An 18,873-nucleotide genomic window follows, 5' to 3' on the forward strand; every position below is an offset into this window, starting at 1 on the left:
ATATACATATAGTCACGGGACATGGAGTAGAGTGTGGGAGTGGAGCCTGATGGAATTGTAATAGATAAGCATGATATCAGAGGTGGGAGGGCAGTAGATGGGGGAGGGAGGTTGTTTCTGTGTGAAGGGTGAAAAGAATAACTATTGCATTGTTCTGTACACCTGAAACTAACAAAAAATACAAACAAACAAAAAAGTCTATCTTTTTTCTCTTCAGTTACCTCTGCCTCAAGCTGAAGGAAGTTGCAGCAGTCCTTTGTTTACATTTGAGGTTATCTGTAAGACCTTGAAAGTTACTGACAGAGAAATATTTTAAGACTTTTGTCAAGTTCCTGAATATAGAGTGGTGTACCAAACAATTTTAAATATATGACTTAGGGGGCTTATAGAAGGTATAGATGCAGAGCTCCCGATCAGCTTGCTGTCTAAGACACAAATAGAAAAGGAAAAGAAATGGAGAAAAGACAGACTAGAGGCAAATAAAACAAATAAGTTATACAAACCAGAGTACTTACAGAACCAAATCCTGAAATGAGGAGCTGGGGTTTGGGGGAGAAGGTTTAGGCTGAGGGGATAGTAGGGCAGAGGAAGAGGGGCCCAATCTCCAGCTGGGTCAAAGGAGGGAGTTTCATCTGGAGGAGGAGGAGGCTTAGAGTGGGCAAGGAGAATTTGGAAAGTGTAGTTTTGGCAGAGGGAGGGTCGAGCTCGAAGAGTGAAAAAGGCCTGGATATAGGGAATTTCTGACCACTTTTCCATTGGCGTGACAGAAGTTGTCTATATAAATCTCTGAGAGCAGTGTAATTACAGGTCCCATTTTCAGGCCATTGAGAGTCATTATCTAGTTTATATTGGGGCCAAGCCATGTTACAGTAGAAAATAAGTTGTTTGGGTCGGTTCTGTCCCTTGAGCTTGAGGGCGTGTAAATTGTGGAGGAGATAACCGAGGCATTGATTTGGCAGGGACAGAATGTGAGGTCCCCATGATTCAAAGAGATAGCGGGAGACAGGTGAGGAGAGAGCCTCCTATTAGGAGGAGAACAGGGGACGAGGTGTCTCCCAAACCCCGTGTTCGTCCTCCACGGATACAGAGATCACTCCTCAGAATGAGCATCCTCAAACTGGGAGGATCTGGGCCTCTAGGGCCCGGAGGAACCCTCTGGCCTAGCGCTAGGACTTGCAGAAAACCAGAGAATCAGAAGAGAGAATAGGAGGAGAGAATAGGAGGTCTCACTCACGTGGTGTTAGAGTCTGGCCTGATGTTGTCTGGGATGTCAGCAACGGAAGGGAGAAAGTCCCGAAGCTCGTCCTCTTGGCAGGTCCTGGAGGGGAGCCAGAAAGCGATCAAGCCCAGCGGGAGGGGGAAGAGAAAGGCAAAGGAGGGAGATCCTGCTTTCTCTGATCTAAACCCTCCTGGGTTTCGGCACCAAATGATAGGTCGGCTGGTTAAAGGGACGCGCATGGTCAGGCAAGTTAAGAAAGTTTAAGAAAGTCTATTTTATTGTGAGAGAGTCTTCCGGGCTGAGCAAAGATGACTACAGCCTGGGCTGCGTCTAAGGGAGACTTGCAGCCCCAAAGGAGGGGGTGAGGAGGGCTACATAGGGGCGGTGCTGACAGGGTAGCATTGTTGAAACAGAAAATGCTGACTGCCTGTAAGCCAGTGGCTGTTTTGTGGTGTTTGCTGTTATCGTAAGTTTGGCTCTGTCTGCAGACATTTTGTTGTTTTTTTGTAGACATGGCTCTGTCTGTAATCCAGGTTTTTGAGACCTAACATTCAGAGGCCTAACATCAAGTCAAGGTCTCTAACATTCAGAGACCTAACACTCCGGACAGTTCCTCCAAAAATAAGCCTGGAGGCAGAGCTCTCTTCTAGTAGTCACAGGGTTTCTGGGAATGGTTTTGCTTAAAGAATTCACCAAGTTTAATTGCATTTTCAGGAGCTTCTAGTCTTACCTCTGTCACAGTTCCTCCTCTTTCAAATATTTTAACCTTTCCTGATCTGTTTCCTTATTGATAAAATGAAGGATTCTCATCCACTAATAGGTGATGGCACAGTAAGCAAATCACTTGTGTATTAGAGCCTTACCTGCTAGATAGTACTCAGGCTATTGGTAGACTGAGGTGAGTAGAGTCCCCAGGACTCCAGGGTATATTAGAGGTTTCAACTCCAATGAGATCCAACACCTCCCCCCACCTCTTTCATGGTGCTCCTTTTACTAATTTGATTATGAAAGCCAAGCAATTTAGTATGTGAATGCTCTAGCCTGGCTGCACTGGCTGGTGTAAAAAAGTGCCAGATGCTTGCAGCTGGCTCAGGATCTCTGTGAACTGATAGTGGAGAAAATAAAATGGAATAAATATTGCTAAGAGCATCACTTAAAATAAGAGTCAGGAGACTATTAAGGAAGTGGGGCCTTGAACATCTTGTGCCTCAGTTCTCAGACCAGCTACTAAATTGCTAAATTTAGCTCAGAACATCCTGGAGCATATAAAAAATTAATAAATGGAGCCACTTTAAAATGGAGTGGGAGCTGTTATGCCAGAGGAACTGCCTTGCACATTTCATGCCTCAAACCTCTGTCATGTAAAAACAGGGCAAAATAACCTTTGGACTGGGCCTAAAGCAACATTGTGTTTCAAAGAACTGTTTGCAAAGATAAGAAACAGTGATATTATGACTAACAGAACTGATGACTACAAGGCTGAAAATTAAAGATATTGTTTAGAATTAGCATCACTGTTATTCACACCAATAGGAATGCCTTTCTTCTACTGAGGTAATTGTTCCCCTTCCCTTTCTCATATATAGCCATGTGCCTTTTGTCTTCTAATTGGAATACTATTTGGGCTTCTCTCTGTATCAATGCATACAGAATAGCTACTCTTTTTATTTGTTTAATCTCAAATAAATGCTTGTTGCCTCTCACTTTGAAAGGCCTTTTATTTTTTGGTTAGCAAGCCAGAAGCATCTTGGAACAACTGCTACATGAACATACATGGGTTCCAAAAAAAAATGTATACACATTTTAAGAAAAGAAAAAACTGTATTAAAATTGTAATACTCAATATATACCAATAACAAAAGATGAATACAAGTCATGTGTATATATATATATTTTGGCACCCCCGGTATATGCACTTTACTTTCTTCCTTGTAGTTTCTCTAGTTTGCATATTAGAACTATCCAATCCCTGTTAACCTAGCCAGCAATCTTTCATATGCATGAAGGAATTGCATTTTGTGATTTTTGTGTTTCTTAACCCTGCCTTTCTTTGTTCTCTCCACAGCGCAGTTTCAGTTTCTACACGAATCTGTATCCCTCAGGCTGCAATCTTTTTGTTCAAATACTTTTTTTTTTGTTCTTTATTATTACAACCTAAACCTCTTCTTTGGTTAACAGAACCAAGACATTGAAAATTGAGAGTTGCCCTATATTGCTGCCTTAGATTCAGAGACTGTATTTGCTGTCTATGGTGTGGTTCTCTGAAATGGTGAAACGCTCCGGGAAAAATTCCAAAAGTAAACAAAAAATTAAAAATACATCTTCCCTTGAGTTGCCTAGCAGTTGAATTCCTGGAAAATTCAGTGTGTATGGGCCTGGCATTGTCAATAAATATTCAAGGGATAAATTAAAGTAATTGAAAAATAAAACACATTTTTACATGTGATTGTAAAGCCCAGGTTATAAGCAGGTTTTTCATACTGTGTGTGTGTGTGTGTGTGTGTGTGTGTGTGTGTGTGTGTGTGTGTGTTGAGACTGCGACCCCTGGCCCTCAGCCCCTAAATACCTGTAGTAACCCTATATTATAACAACCAATTAATTTACAAAAAGTCTCTTTGAGAGGCATAATGCTTAACCACTGTTCTAGAGTGTGGGGAGTTGCTGATCTAATGACGAGGGGAAAGGAGAAAAAAAAAAACAAAAACGGCGCACAACAGCCCGGCCCTTCCCTTTCTCGGAAAGCAGGAGACTTGGAAGAAAACGCAACTAAGGACGGGAAAGTCCCAGTTTCTAGCCTGGAACAGCACTTTTTGCCCAGAAACCGGTGACGATCCACCATGGGCTCGGGGTTTGATTGGGCAGTTGACACAGCGGGTTAAAAGGAGGCAAAACCCTAGTGCCTTCCGCTACCGGGTGGGTGGGAAATATATAAGCGTCTCCTCGCTTCCTGACCTTCGCTCTGTTCTTCGCTGGGCGCCCCGGCCAGCCTGGGCATTTTCAAGGTGTGTACCCGCGTCCCCACCGCCCCGCCCCGCCCTCTGCTGCTTTCTCTATCCACTAGCTCTCCCGCGGTCCTCCTTCCCTCCCAAGTTCAGCTTTCTCAGGCTCCGTCCAGACAGGGCTGGGAAGCCACGGAGAGGCCGGAAAGTGGCTTACTGCCTGAGTGCACGCTTCCTGCTGTATTCTCGCTGGATAGCTATCCGGGAAGAGCAGGGCAGGGCAGGGCAGGGCGGAAGACAAAATATCTAGGTTGTTAATGAGCTGCTGGGTGCGTGGGTGGAGTTGGGGTGGTGGACACTGCTTTACGGGCTGCCCAGCCTCGTTCAGAAGGATTCCCTTTTGCAGGGTGCAGCGCAAAAGAGGAGGGGAGGGGCGGGACACAAAAGGCAAATACATAGTTGAAGGTAGTGATCCCGCAAAAGGCCGGCGTCTGTGGAGTCAAATGGTAAGAAGGTCAGCGCATCTGACGGAGCGCTAAGCACTGCGCCCTCTTTTGTGCTGATCCCCTTTTCCTCTCACGCTCCACACTTCCTCAGCCAGGTTCTAGGGCGTTTGTCTAAATCCAGATCGTGTCACATGTGTTTGTTTTGGCAAAAGCCTTATTGAGATATAATTCACAAATCATACAATTCACCTATTTAAAGTATACAATTCAGTGCGTTTTCATATATTGACAGTGTTGTGTAACCATCACCTCAATTTCAGAACAGTTACATCACCTCCAAAAGAAACCCTGTGCCCATTAGCAGTCTCTCCCGTTTCACCCCATGGATTTGCCTGTTATTGACATTTCACATAAATGGAATCATACAGTATGTGGCCTTTTGTGATTAGCTTGTCACTTAATATGAGGTTTTCAAAGGCCATCCATATTAAAGCAAGTATAAGCATTTTATTCTTTTTTATTGGCAAATAATTCTCCATTGTACGGACATAATACCATGTTTTCTTTATCCATTCATCAGTTAATGGGCATTTGGGTGGCTTGTTCTTCCACTTTTCATTATTATGAATAATGCTATTATCAACATTCGTGTACAAGTTTTCTGTCTGGACATAAGTTTTCAGTTCCCTTGGGTATAAGCCTAGGAATGGAATTGCTGGGTCATATGATAACTGAATGTTCAACCTTTGGAGGAAATGCCACACTGTTTTCCGAAGCTTCCACACCGTTTTACATTCCCACCAGCAAGTAGTGTATGAGTTCCAATTATTCTACATCCTTGCCAACACTTACCTATCTTTTTTATTATAGCCATCCTAGTAGATGTGAAGTGGTATCTATTATGGCTTTGATTTGCATTTCCTTAATGACTAATGATACATTATTTTAAAATCACAAAATAATTTTTTTTAAATGTTAAGATATGCTACCTTTTTTTTTTTTAAAGATTTTTATTGAGGAATTGGGGGATGGGAACAGCGCTGGGGAATTGGGGGAAGCGGAACAGACAAGTTGCTGTCGTTTTGTTCTTCAGTCTAGTTGTGGAGGACGTTGCTTCACTGGCCCAAGTTGGCACCATCATTGCGCTCTTCCTGGGCGAGGCAGATCAGTCACCAGCTTCTGGACAGCCACTCACGCTGGCTGATGGCTACACATGGTAGCCCATGGCAACCCACTGCAGCAGGGGCTGCAGCCTACCCCATGGCCTGCGACTCATGGCAGCCCAGCTCCAAGTTGAGCTGTTGTTCAGCATCTTAGCTGTAGAGGGCAGTGTCACTGACCCTCATATGTGGAATCCGAACCGGGGCCCTCTGGCGTCCTAAGCCAGCTCTTAACCAATGTGCCACTTGGCCGGCCCACAAAATAATTTTTTAAAAGGATTTACATGCTGAGATTTTGAGAACTTTAACTGTGTAGGTCACATACCCAAAAGTCAAGAGAGCCTAGACTCAAAGCAAGTCTCTCTGTGATGAGTGCCTCAACTCCATCCCCTTTTTCCTGGAACAGAATTTGGGATAAAACTCTTCAAATCCCCTCTTGCTGCCTCTGTTAGAAAGGGAATCCTGGACAAGATGAATTTCTGCATGAGTTAAATGGTTCACTTCTTATTTGCTATTAGAAACTCAAATGTGCAAAGAGCTTATTGGTCTCTCCATTTTTACTTTGTAAAAAATGTTTCCTTGAATTCCTCATAATGGACCTTGAATGAAGTCATGGCTCTCTCTTGGTGTTTATGATTGTGTGCTTCTCTTTATGTAAGTGCCCCTTGGGCTCTCCTTCTCCCCCCTACCATCAGGACATGGAATGAGGAGTGACACAAAGCTTAAACTTTGTTTAAATGCATAACTCAAACATTTCTGAGTTATGCATTTTTCTGTATATGTCTATACATTTTATACTACTATCAGTCTTAAATATTACTAAAGCTTAGTAATATTCTCTCTCTCTTTTTTTTTTTCAGTTAAAATTTCAGATTGAGCTGTCTTATAAGTGGATCACAGAAGATTCACACCCCTCTCCCCGTTGGGAACACAGACAAGATTGGAACCGGAATCAGAGTTCAAACATACCAGAAAATCTGGGCTCTACATTCTTATTTAAGTCAGAGAGTGACTGACCAACATCTGTGAGACACTGAGCACTTTAACATTCACTGTAAACTTTGGCACAGATTACTTATTTCTCAGAAGTGATTCCAAAAGCACAATGACCACGAGTATGTGCTATGGTAACATGGTGAATTCTAGACAAGCACGAGAAGTCCGTATAGCTGGGCAAGGAGGCCCAACTCCTGAGATGGTCTTGGAAGCAGAACTGATAGAACTTGGAGAAAGTGATGAAGTAGTTGACCTCACCTCTGAACCTCTAGAACCTGCAGTGATTGACCTAACTCACCATGACTCTGTTGTGATTACTGAAGAAAGGAGGAGGCCAAGGAGAAACACAAGGTCACTCCAAGGCCAAACTGGCAGCTGGGTGGTGAGCAGTGATAAGAAGAGGTTGATGAGGGACAGAGATGTATATGTGACCAACAGTGCCCACCATAGTGCCCTAGAAGAAGCAACTTTAAGTTGCACACTACCTGGGTATATCCACTGCCGAGTTTGTATGGATGGGTACTCGGAGATTGAATTGAGTAGACGACACATCTACTCCACAGAATGTGGCCACATCTTCTGCAGTTGGTGCCTCTTCACTACCCTTAAACATACTAAAAATTGCCCAGTTTGTTTGAAAAAAATTGGCTGTCAACAGTACCATCGCGTTTATATATGATGTGTGCTGTGTTGCTCAGGATAAACAAACCCCCGGCTGGATTTTTCCATATCCTTGCACAGAAACTAGGGTTGTTGGCATCCAATGTTCTGAACTCAAAAAGCCTGATTTTAAAAATTGCTCTTTGGGTAGTAGTTTGCGGTAGTTGCCAACAGACTGCCCAGCCACCCTTCTCTTACTTTAATAAATCTTCTATATTTCTATAAAAAAGAATTTGCTCTTTGGAGTATATGAAAAACTCTTTCATTTCTCACAAACTATGAGACTGCTTTTTGATTCTTTTGGTTTCATGCTGCAGGGCTGGACTTTTGTTGTTCTAGTGAGCCAGAGACCAGTGGTTGTCCTCAAAACAATTTTCTTTTTCTCATAGTAATCAATTTTTAATTGGCCACACATGGGCATTTTGGATCATGTAAATAAGGGCATCATCCTAGAGACAGTGGAGCAAGTAGACAGAAGGAAGATGGGAGGCTGACAACTCTGCAAACCAGCGCCACAATACAAGTTTGGACTTTTACTTGAGATTAATAATAAACTTCATTCTTGTTTAAGCAACTATTATACTGGGTCTTGTTTAGAGCAATGGAACCATTATTTTAATTAGTGGGATAGGCAAGTGTTGTCTCTGGGTTTCTCTGGATTTCCTGATTCCACTGGAGTGGAAGGAAATCAGTCCTTTCTCACCACCTGTCCGACCAGGGTGTTACCACGGGTGGGTGCCATGTCCTGCTGGGACTCCTAGTTGGCTTTCAAGGCCAGCCTGGGGAGTCACCTAGGCACACAGGAATCTAGAGCTGTGGTTCTGTGCTCACTGACCTGCCAAGCCAGAGAAGGGCTGCCTTCAACACACTGGTCAGCTGATCAACAAGTTGGCATGCTTCTCTTTGAACAAACACTTCATTGCATCATCCTCCCAGCTGCTCTAGCAGCCTGGCTGGGTCACAGACCTTGGGAAGACCTCCTCCCCTCCCTCACCCCAAACCGCCACCCCCTAGCTCTTTTTTCTTTTTCAGAGAGAATCACATAGTGCTCAAATTTTAGCCTGCACTTCAGAATTGGAGAAGGCATGATTTCTACAGTGCTTCCTCCTTTTCCTTTAGAATGAAATGTGCAGTCAAGTTTGTTCCTTACTTACAATGGTTGTAGCCACGTTGCTTTCTTTCATGGAGGCTCAGTCTTGCCAGTGCAGCAGTGCCCACTGCTGTATCATGTCTGTCTACTCACTGCATTCTCTGGAATGTCCTAGACGGCCGACCTCAGTTGCTTGACTTGGCACAGGATATGCAAGGTAAAGGTGGTATGCTCCCTTCTGTGGGTTCTTTTGTACTAAAATGAAATGAGGAAGGAAAAGAAAATGAAAATGAAAAAAAATAGACGTTTTAAGTATGATCTTCTTATCTTTCAATAGATTATCTGGTGCATCCCACTTTGGAGACTATTAATTGCTCTGTGACGTAACACAGTGTATCATAAACTTGGCTAATAATCAAAACAACTGAGGTGCCTATTAAATGCAGATTCTGCTTCTGTATGGATTGTCCATGTGATCAGAATAAAGAGCACTCTCTCCAGTTTGCCAGCAGCCCTCAACTCTCCCCATCGTATTCTACCCAGCCCACTACATATTTACCTTGCTTGGGTAGACATTTCATGGGAAAAAAATAGAGAGTACTCTGAGTTTTTTAAAAAAGTTAAGATAAACTTCAGACAGAAAAACGCATTCATCTTAAGTGTATAATTATATGAATTTGAGCAAATATATACATTCATATGACCAACACCCTGATTAAAATATAGAACAATTCCATCACTCCAGAAGCTCCATTATGCCCCTTCTAGTCAATTCCCATCCCACACAGATAACCACCGTTCTGATTACTATAACCATAGGTATTGGCGATACTGATTTTTATTACTTCATTGTTTGGCCCAACTCATCAGGGAGGAAAATTCGATAGGGATTTGGAGTATAAGCTCTAGGCAAGAATCAAGACATATTGTCTCTCTTAATTGAAGCAAGAAGGTATTAATAATGACACCTGCTATTTTTTTAAGCAATAGCTATGTTCCAGGCACAGTACTAGGTACTTCACACATCACAGTTAAGGTATACACCTAGGCAAGAGCAGGAACCCAACAAAATGTAAGAGCAGAGGCCAAGGGGAGCTGCCACAGGGCACATTAATGTGAATAATATGGTTGACTATTGTAAACAGCTGTGGGAAGAAGTGAGAACTAAAGCTAGACAAGAAGATTAAGGCCACATCATGAGTACAACATTGTGTGCTGTGTTATGGAGTTTAGATTTTATTCTACAGGTGCTAAGGAACCATTAAGGGCTCGGGAGGAGAACTTCCAGAGAAAGATTCTTAAGGATTCAGCATGATCTCAATGAAGGCTGAAGATACTGTTTGAAAGTTGGAGTAAAAAAATATGGAGGTGGAATTAGGAAAAAAAGATCCTGGTATTGATTTTCCTCTAAAAATAAATGTGAATTTTATGAAGTGTTTAAGAAAAAAATGAAGTAACCTTGGTCTAAGGCAGGAGTCAGCAAACTGCAGCTCGCGAGCCACATGGGGTTCTTTGGGTATGTTCCATCTCAAAGGTTTGCTGACCCCTGGAAGAGCCAATTCTGTCCCTCACAATTTAAAAATTATTTGAGAGCCATAAATATATGTTTACATAATCACCATTATGTGAATAATATCCGTTAAAATTTTTATAAATGAAACTATGCTAGTTTTATTTTCATTTTCAATTTTACTTTAGAGCCACATGTATGTACCCAAAGAGCTGCATGTGGCTCGCAAGCTGCAGTTTGCTGACCCCTGGCAGCCCTTCTGTCTTAAGAGTTTGCCAATCCCTGGTCTAAGGAATTTGGTACTGCACTGGCACTCTCCTGCCCTTGGATGTCTAACAGTTTCACTTTAACGCAGCCAGCAGAGCTGTGCAAGCCTTTGAGCTGTGGTAGCTCTTGGGAGATGGCTTTGGTCTGAGGTGGCAATAGTAGGAGTCCAGGGGGGCAGCTGTGGCAATTTGGATTTAGTTTTCAGGTACCTTTTTGGAAAAGTGGAAACTTCTTTGGCCAGAATAGATATGTGATTAGGAGAGGTGGACAATCAGATTTCTCCACTGATGTCTGATCTAGCTTTACACCAAGTTAGCCCCATAGCGAGATAAACTGGCAATTTTCATTTGTCGAGATGTTCACTGAGAGGTTACTGCAGAAAATGAAAGCCAAATTTCTTGAACTATATAATATGTCTGGATTTCATCACCACAGATTGAAATTGAGCTGTTCAAGAACAGAGGTAAGAGAGACAGAGTGGAGGAGTCAGACCCCTCTTTCAGCAAGGACGGGTGTTTCTATTGTCTGGTCTACACTGAAGTCATCCGGACTGCAAATGTTAAGTACAGCTGCCAGGAGAAACGAGTTACTATATAAGAACCTAAAATTGTTACGAGGGATAAACGTTTATGTCTTTTTCTTAGCTACATCAATGAGGTTCCATGGATTTGATATTAAAATCTGCATACTGGGATGGCTAAATATTACTATTTAATAAAGTAAATTAGGTTTCAATGACATCATTAGCTCAGAGTTTGTCTCTACAACAGTAGTTTACTTGCAGTCAGAGTAGGAAGGAGCAGCAACACTTGCAAAATCACGTACTCCCAGCGTTTCTAACCAACCGGCTTCCTTGGGCTTTCCTGACAGCCTCATGGATTCTTAGGACCAAGGATAGAGTCTCATGGAGGCACAGGCCTTTGTAAGTCCTGCTACCCTAGCGCCCTACAAGCCTGGACTCCTCCAGTACTCTTTGGCTGGGATGGGATCTGAGGCTAGTAGACAGGGTTGGGTCCTACTGGGTAGTTTTTTTTGGGTTTTTTTTTTTTCATCCCACAAGAAGCCATAACTTTATTAATGATAGAAACAGTACAAATTTCAAACCAAGCTGCAGTTACTCTTTTGAAACACCAAAAAAAGGTCCTTGTCTTTTATAGATGGTTACATCGTTAATTCCATAATAGCATTTACAACATCATTACTGTTGTTCTTTAGGGCTCGGACTGCCTTTGCTCTCGACACATTTGCTTGTGACATGACCAATTCTATGTCCTTAACTTCCACACCTGTTTCATCAACCTCTTCCTCTTCGCTTTCCTCTTGTACAGTTGGAGTCTGTGTGTTTTCTTGAATGTTTGAGACAGCTTCATCTTGAACTTTGAATTTCTCAGCAGCTGCTAGCTGTGCTTGCTGAGATAAATCCTCCATCTTTGCTTCCCCGAAAACTATGTACGTATCTGATGCTGGACTCTTGTAGACATCTGGTTTTGTGATGACAAAGAGGATATTCTTAGATTTCTGGATAGTGACCCTAGTAACCCCTGTAACCTGTCGAAGACCCAGTTTGGATATAGCCTTCCGTGCCTTCTTTTCACTCCAGCTCTGTTTTGCTTTACTGACGGGTTCTTCATCGATTTCAGCTGCTGCTGCCAGCTGGGCTTGTTGTGTGGTAGCCTGTGTGGAATCTTGTTCCTCAAGCTCTGGTACTGATTCATCACTGTCAGATTCTGTTCCAGATCCTGTCTCAGCCTGCGGCTGTGGCAACTCCTGCTCTGTAGCAGGGACGGTTTCTGTGGCTTCACCGGGCATTTTGTGCGGGAAACGCGGAACCAAGATGGCAGCCTACTGGGTAGTTTTAAACAAGGTATTCGTGGTTAGGGACTGTTGTTGGAGAGTGGGCCCTTCTCGGCACAAAATGCAGGTCCTTGGCAACTCGAGCAAAGAATTGAACGAGATGCTAGAGTAAAGTACTGAAAAAGGAGTTTATTCGAAGAGATAGTACATTTCAAAGAAGTAGAAGTGGGCCCGAGCAGTAGAGAGTGGCTCAAGGGCCCATTATTAGAAGAGAAATTACATTCCAAAGAGTTTGGAGTGGCCACGCTCAAAGGCGAGGCTCAAAAAGGGAGGAAGAGGTCAGAAGAAAGGGAGAAGCGGTCCAAAAAAAAGGCGAAGCGGTAAAAAAGGGGAGAAGCGGTCAAAAAGGAGGAAGGCATCCAAAAGGCGGAATTCCCAGGACTTGGAGTTTTTATCCCTTTTTCTCTAGAATGCGCTGTTCCCCTCTGGGCGTGGGACCACTTGATTGGCACCCGTAATTGACAACAGGCTATTATCTCACTTCTTTAGACTGCGCATGTTCCTTCCCAGAATTCACTCTGTTATAATGAATTAATTAACTTCTGGGCATATGTATGATATTATAATAATAGTATAATGAGGCCCTGGTGAAACGAAGGTGGTTATGGCCTTTACTGAGCAGGTGTGAGTGACTGGTCTAATCCAGTCAGGTATTTTGTACCCATTTGTTTTAGGGGTAGATAGTTACAAAGAAAAGAAGTTTTGGGTAGAGAGAGGAGGTCACCCGGGCAGTCACATTCTGTGGGGTGTGCAGGAATGCAGAGGCCCAATACCTGCCTCTAACTGCCTGCCTGGGTTTCCCCTTGAGAGACATGATCCCCATAAAATCTCTATGGGAAGCTGAGGGACAGGAGGTCTCTTCTTCTGTATCTGCTTCCTGCTGGGCAGGGGCACAGAGTTGTCCCTGCCTATTGGGCGTTCATGGAACTCCCACCCTAGCTGATCTCAGATGAGAGGAAGGGGTCTCGAGCTCCGCCTGGAAGACCGTGTTGGCTTCTTTGGTTGTGACTCGCAATCTTGTTGGGTATCCTCTGTATCCCCAAGGTCCCTCAATGAGGAAAAATAGATTTTAATTAATAAATCTGTTAGCTCTCAAGAAGCCTGTGTCCATTCAGCCCGGCACTCAGGTGGCGTCAATTGTCTGGTCCCAGAATGGGTTTGGCATTTAGTTTACTGGCCTGGGGGATATTAGGAAGTCACAGGCTTTCAAGCAGTTATCTGAAGCAAGGATAGGAGTCTTCTATTGTTTAGGATTAAGAAACTGATTTACAAAGCAATTAAGAAGCAGGGGGATAGGAGAATTCTAGGATTCAGGCTAGGAGCAATCTTAGGCTAGATCTTAGACTGCTGAGAAGAGTAATCAAAGCCAGGGGCTAAGAAACTAGGGAGGAGACTTAACATTTCTATACTTAACATTTGTATAGGCAAGAACACTTAAAAGTTTCTCAGTGGTGGGGGTGCTGCTTGTTTGGCCAGTAACAGGACCACGAATTCTGCCAGCCTTATTTATGATAGTTTTATTTTTTTTATTTTTATTTTTTTTTAGCTGAGCCATCCTGCTACCTATTGGCAGCTTAGCGGCTGCTCAGCTCAGGCTGGCCTTGAACCGCTGTTGCTCAGAGCTCAAACTCTTGAGCGAGCTCTTAACCAACTGAGCCACTCGGCCGGCCCAATTTATGATAGTTTTAGACATTTGTTAATACATAGTATTTTGAAAGTAAAATGTAGTATTCTTCTTCCATCTCCAATTTCATAGTTCAGTTTTATGATATTATGCAGGTGGGTTTCTGACTTTGAGAAAATCTTTTTTGCTTTACTATCCTGGGGACTATTTACAGACAGCACTGACAAACCCTCACTGTATGGGGACATTAATCAGGGCAGCATTTGATATGGGCCCTTTCCTGCCCCCTTAGCTTTCAGCAGGCAGAAAGATCCTACAGGGCACATTCCCAACTCCTGCAGAGTGGCATGAAGAAGGTATGTGGCCCCAGGCGTGGCTCTGCCAGCATTACTGATCCTCTAAAGGGAGGGCAGCTACTTAGAAGCTAGGCATTCAAGAAAACATACTGAGTTAGAGGAATTGCCGTATTTCCCCATGTATAAGACGCACCCTTTTCCAAAACATTTGGGGTCTAAAAACTGGGTGCGTCTTATACAGTGGTTGTGTGAGCACAAAAACAAGCACAAAAAAAGCGGGAAATGCAAGTAAAAAAACTACAACCACTGTATAAGACACACCCAATTTTTAGACCCCAAATTTTTTGAAAATGGGTGCGTCTTATACATGGGGAAATACGGTACTGTAGGAAAAGCTGTTTGGTTCCATGATGGCTCTTTACAGGTCACTCAGGAGCATGTCCAGCTATGTGTTTGTGAGCCAAAACTGCTGAAGAAACCTGTTCGAAAGGAGGCCTTTCTCATCTTGCTTCCTTAGGGCTTGGGGTTTTCCAGGCATTTGTTACTTTCTCAGACATAAGAGTAGGGGCTGTTTCAATGGAATGTGAACTCTGAGAGGTAGAAAAGCTCTATTAAAGCCACTTAGCTGTGTATCACTGCTCTGGTGGGATCATGAGGCATGAGGATTTCTCATGTGTTAGGATTATAGGCAGATGATGAGGTTTATTTCCTCTTTCGTAGAGCACCCCAATTTACATATGGGAATAGGTGAACCTGAAGATTAGACTGCCACCTCAATTCTAGATGAGTTGCTTCCCCTTTCCCCCACAAAAAAGGGTGGGTAGGTAGGCCATTCCAATCAGGGCTTTTCTTTATCTTAAGCTAATGATGATCAAAGCAACTGACCAACTGTCACGGAATCTGCCAGACCACTCTGGCCTTGCCCCTTCTCCTCTGCTCTTGAACTTTTCCTCCTTCAGTCATGTTCTGAACCCATTCTGGTCTCCACCCATCCTGGCCCTGTTGAGCTCTGGTCCAAGGGCTTGCCTCTGCCCCCTGGCCTGATGATAGAGTTTAATGGAGGTGAGTTACTCTTTTTTAACTTAGAGGGTTTTCTAGGCATAGTGTGGAAAACCCAGTTAGAAGGGGGTATGCATTTTTTTATTTTAAAGATTTTTTATTGGGGGATTCAGGGATGGGAACAGCGCTGGGGAATTGGGGGAAGGAGTACAGACAAGTTGCTGTCCTTTTGTTCTTCAGTCTAGTTGTGGAGGACGTTGCTTCACTGGCCCAAGTTGGCACCATCATTGCGCTCTTCCCGGGCGAGGCAGATCAGTCGCCGGCTTCTGGACGGCCACTCACTGCGGCTGCTGGCCACTCACGCTGGCTGCTGGCTACACACGGTAGCCCATGGCAACCCACTGCCACAGGGGCTGCAGCCTACGCCATCGCAGGCGACTCACGGCAGCCCAGCTCCAGGTTGAGCTGTTGTTCAGCATCTTAGCTGTAGAGGGCAGTGTCACTGGCCCTCATATGTGGAATCCGAACCGGGGTCCTCTGGCGTCCCATGGCAGCTCTTAACCAATGCGCCACTCGGCCGGCCCAGGGGGTATGCATTTGAGAGCATGAAAGGAAATTTAGGGAAATATTTAACTTGTGACAGCTTATAACTTTTATATTCTCTCCAGGTCTTGGGATAAATGAGAATTTAGATAAGAGAGGTTGATAGAGGGCCGGCCGAGTGGCGCGTTGGTTAAGAACTGGCTTGGGATGCCAGAGGGCCCCGGTTCGGATCCCACATATGAGGGCCAGTGACACTGCCCTCTGCAGCTAAGATGTTAAACAACAGCTCGACCTGGAGCTGGGCTGCTGTGGGTCAGCGGCGATGGCGTAGGCTGCAGTCCTCTGCTGCAGTGGGCTGCCATAAGCTACCATGTGTAGCCAGCAGCCAGTGTGAGCGGCCAGCAGCCACCGTGAGCAGCCGTCCAGAGGCCAGCGACTGATCTGCCTCGCCCAGGAAGAGCTCAATGATGGTGCCAGCTTGGACCAGCGAAGCAACATCCTCCACAACTAGACTGAAGAACAAAAGGAAAGCAACTTGTCTGTGTTTCCCTTCCCCCAATTCCCCAGCGCTGTTCCCTTTCCCCAATTCCCCAATAAAATCTTTTTTTTTTTTTTTAAAGAGAGGTTGGTAGAAAAGTAAATGAAACCCACCATAAACTTCTGAGAAAAATTAAATGCTATGAAAAATTTACTTTCCTTATTAATGTATCACTTTATTTTAGGTTGAAAAATTGTATTATGTGTAACTTGGTTTGCTCGTTATACTATATCACATTTTATATTTTATATTTAAAGCAGAGTTGATTATTACAGGAGTTAAACATTTTAAATTAAATTCCCTTAAGATCTGTTTAGAGATAAAAATAAAGGAAGTAATATTCTGAACTAAGCGTTTTCTTGATAGACCAAAAAAAATGTTTATTTACTATAATAAAGCTGAAAAAAATCACTACATTTCATCAATGAAAAATTCTGGCACAAATCCTTATGTCTGAGTTAGTTTCAATAGTAGTTCCCACTTCTTACAAAGTTTGATTTAAACATATAGTAATTATTAAGATCAGGTTCTAATTTCGATTATGGAATCTTTAGATTTGATCTTCTTCTCTGTCCTTAACTGTTCAAACAGAGTTATAAGTATTTTGTTTATAATTTCTAGAGGAAAAAATAAACACTGTTGCCTATTCCTACTACACTCTTACTAAGGTGAAGTCAATATAAAAAGAGACATTTTTCCATAATAGTAAAAAAAAAAAGTTTGTAATAGTGAGTTTCCCATTATTTCAAATGTTCATGCAGAGGTTGGAGAGTAAAGTAAATGACTGAAGATCTCTTTCAACTCTGAGAAGCTCCAATAGTCAACAAGTCCATAATCTTTTCTTCTTATGTGAAAATGGCAGGGCGAGTGGAGCATGGCTATATCCTGCTCTTGCATTTGAGCTGGCTGTGCCCTATGGTTTGTCCTCTATAGGGGAATTGTATTTTTCTGCTCTTAAGGTTAATTCTTCAGAAAATCTGACCATTAGAGTTTTCAAAAAATTACTTTGAAGGAATAAAAGCTGAAAAGCAACAAATGTCCTGAAATATACAACAGATGCCCTTAAAAAGCAACAATTCTCCTTAAATATTTTAGTATCCATGATTTCAAAAGTTCATGCTCAAAACCTTCTCAGAACAAAACCACAAAACTCTGGGAAAAATTCTTTCTTTTGCGAGTTTCCAAGGACTCATTGCCTTACTCCTTCCTTGCTTTTTCTTTGCTCTATGAGAATGTACAAGGTTAGTGGAAGAAAGTGATTCCTGCCAGCCAGGGACTTTATAAGGATGAGTATCAGTCCCTGACTTGAATATCCATTCCTGTGCCTTAAGGTTAGACTTTCCCGAAGGGGCTGGCAGTGGGTATGATTTCCTAAGATTTCTAGGTAGAGAAATTTCAGAATTTCCTTTGGTTTCTAATTCTGTTCCTCCCTCTAGAGCAGTAGGAAATTGTCCCAGCTATTTTGCCTCACAAATATGATCTGTTTAATAAATTCAATTGCACAAAACATTGACTGGTTCTCTGCTGACTCAATGATTAGAAAAATGGGCTTTAAGGTCAGATAAATAGTTCAAATTCAGGCGCCTCCACTTAATTACTGAGTGGCCCTGGCAAGTTGTTTAACCTCTCTAAGCTTCCGTTTCCTTAAAAATGACATACTAATACCAGTGTCATAAGGTCATTATAAGGATTAAATGAAAATAATGTGCATAAAGCATTTTGTACAATGAATGCTCAGTAAATCGTAGCAATATAATTAAAATAATCCCTTGTTTTATAGCAGAGGGTATGTTCTTGAAAGTCAGGGGAATTGGCAAAACCTCAACCAGCAAGATGAATTAACAATCAAATAACAATCACATAATAGCAATAATCAGTAACATTAAATATGTATTTAATATCATAAAATTCATCCTTCCAATGTGTACAATCCAATGACTTTTAGTATAGCCACAAAGTTGTACACCATCACCACTGTCTAATTCTAGAGCATTTTCATCACCACAAAAAGAAATTCCTTACCCATTAGTAATCAGTCCTCATTTCCCCCCTGCCCTAGCTCTGGCAACCACTAATCTACTCTAAATATATTTAAAAAACATATTGAATAAAGTTCCTAAACGGCATCCATTTCCAAAAGATCCTGCATTCACTAGTATTAAAAGCCAGCTCTGGGCTGGCTGAGTGGCGCGATGGTTAAGAACTGGCTTGGGACGCCAGAGGGCCCCTGTTCGGATCCCACATGAGGGCCAGTGACACTGCCCTCCACAGCTAAGATGCTGAACAACAGCTCAACCTGGAGCTGGGCTGCCGTGAGTCGCCGGCGACGGCGTAGGCTGCAGCCCCTGTGGCAGTGGGTTGCCATGGGCTACTGTGTGTAGCCAGCAGCCAGCGTGAGCGGCCAGCAGCCGCAGTGAGCGGCCGTCCAGAAGCCGGCGACTGATGTGCCTTGCCCGGGAAGAGCGCAATGATGGTGCCAACTTGGGCCAGTGAAGCAACGTCCTCCACAACTAGACTGAAGAACAAAACGACAGCAAATTGTCTGTTCCCCTTCCCCCAAGTCCCCAGCACTGTTCCCATCCCCCCAATTCCCCAATAAAAATCTTTAAACAAAGCAAAACAAAACCCAGCTCTGCTAGGCAACACTTCGCTTAGATCACCCTCAATTCACTAGGGTGTCCCACAAGTTTTATCTTATACAGAATGCATCTAATTTTAAAGTTTTCAAGACA

The 18,873-nt window shown here is 43.1% G+C and overlaps 2 pseudogenes across 1 annotated transcript; one reads left to right on the forward strand and one right to left on the reverse strand.

Moving 5' to 3' along the window:
* The first annotated feature begins 4,126 nt into the window (after positions 1–4,126).
* Positions 4,127–7,995, forward strand: LOC109384002 (E3 ubiquitin-protein ligase RNF4 pseudogene; annotated as a pseudogene).
* Positions 7,996–11,324: 3,329 nt separating this feature from the next.
* On the reverse strand, positions 11,325–12,122 carry LOC109384005 (nascent polypeptide-associated complex subunit alpha pseudogene; annotated as a pseudogene). The gene has a single exon (XR_002124327.1). The product of XR_002124327.1 is annotated as a nascent polypeptide-associated complex subunit alpha pseudogene (transcript).
* Positions 12,123–18,873: the final 6,751 nt, after the last annotated feature.

The sequence above is a fragment of the Hipposideros armiger genome, unplaced genomic scaffold, assembly GCF_001890085.2.
Source record: "Hipposideros armiger isolate ML-2016 unplaced genomic scaffold, ASM189008v1 scaffold_92, whole genome shotgun sequence".
In the NCBI taxonomy this organism is placed as follows: domain Eukaryota; kingdom Metazoa; phylum Chordata; class Mammalia; order Chiroptera; family Hipposideridae; genus Hipposideros; species Hipposideros armiger.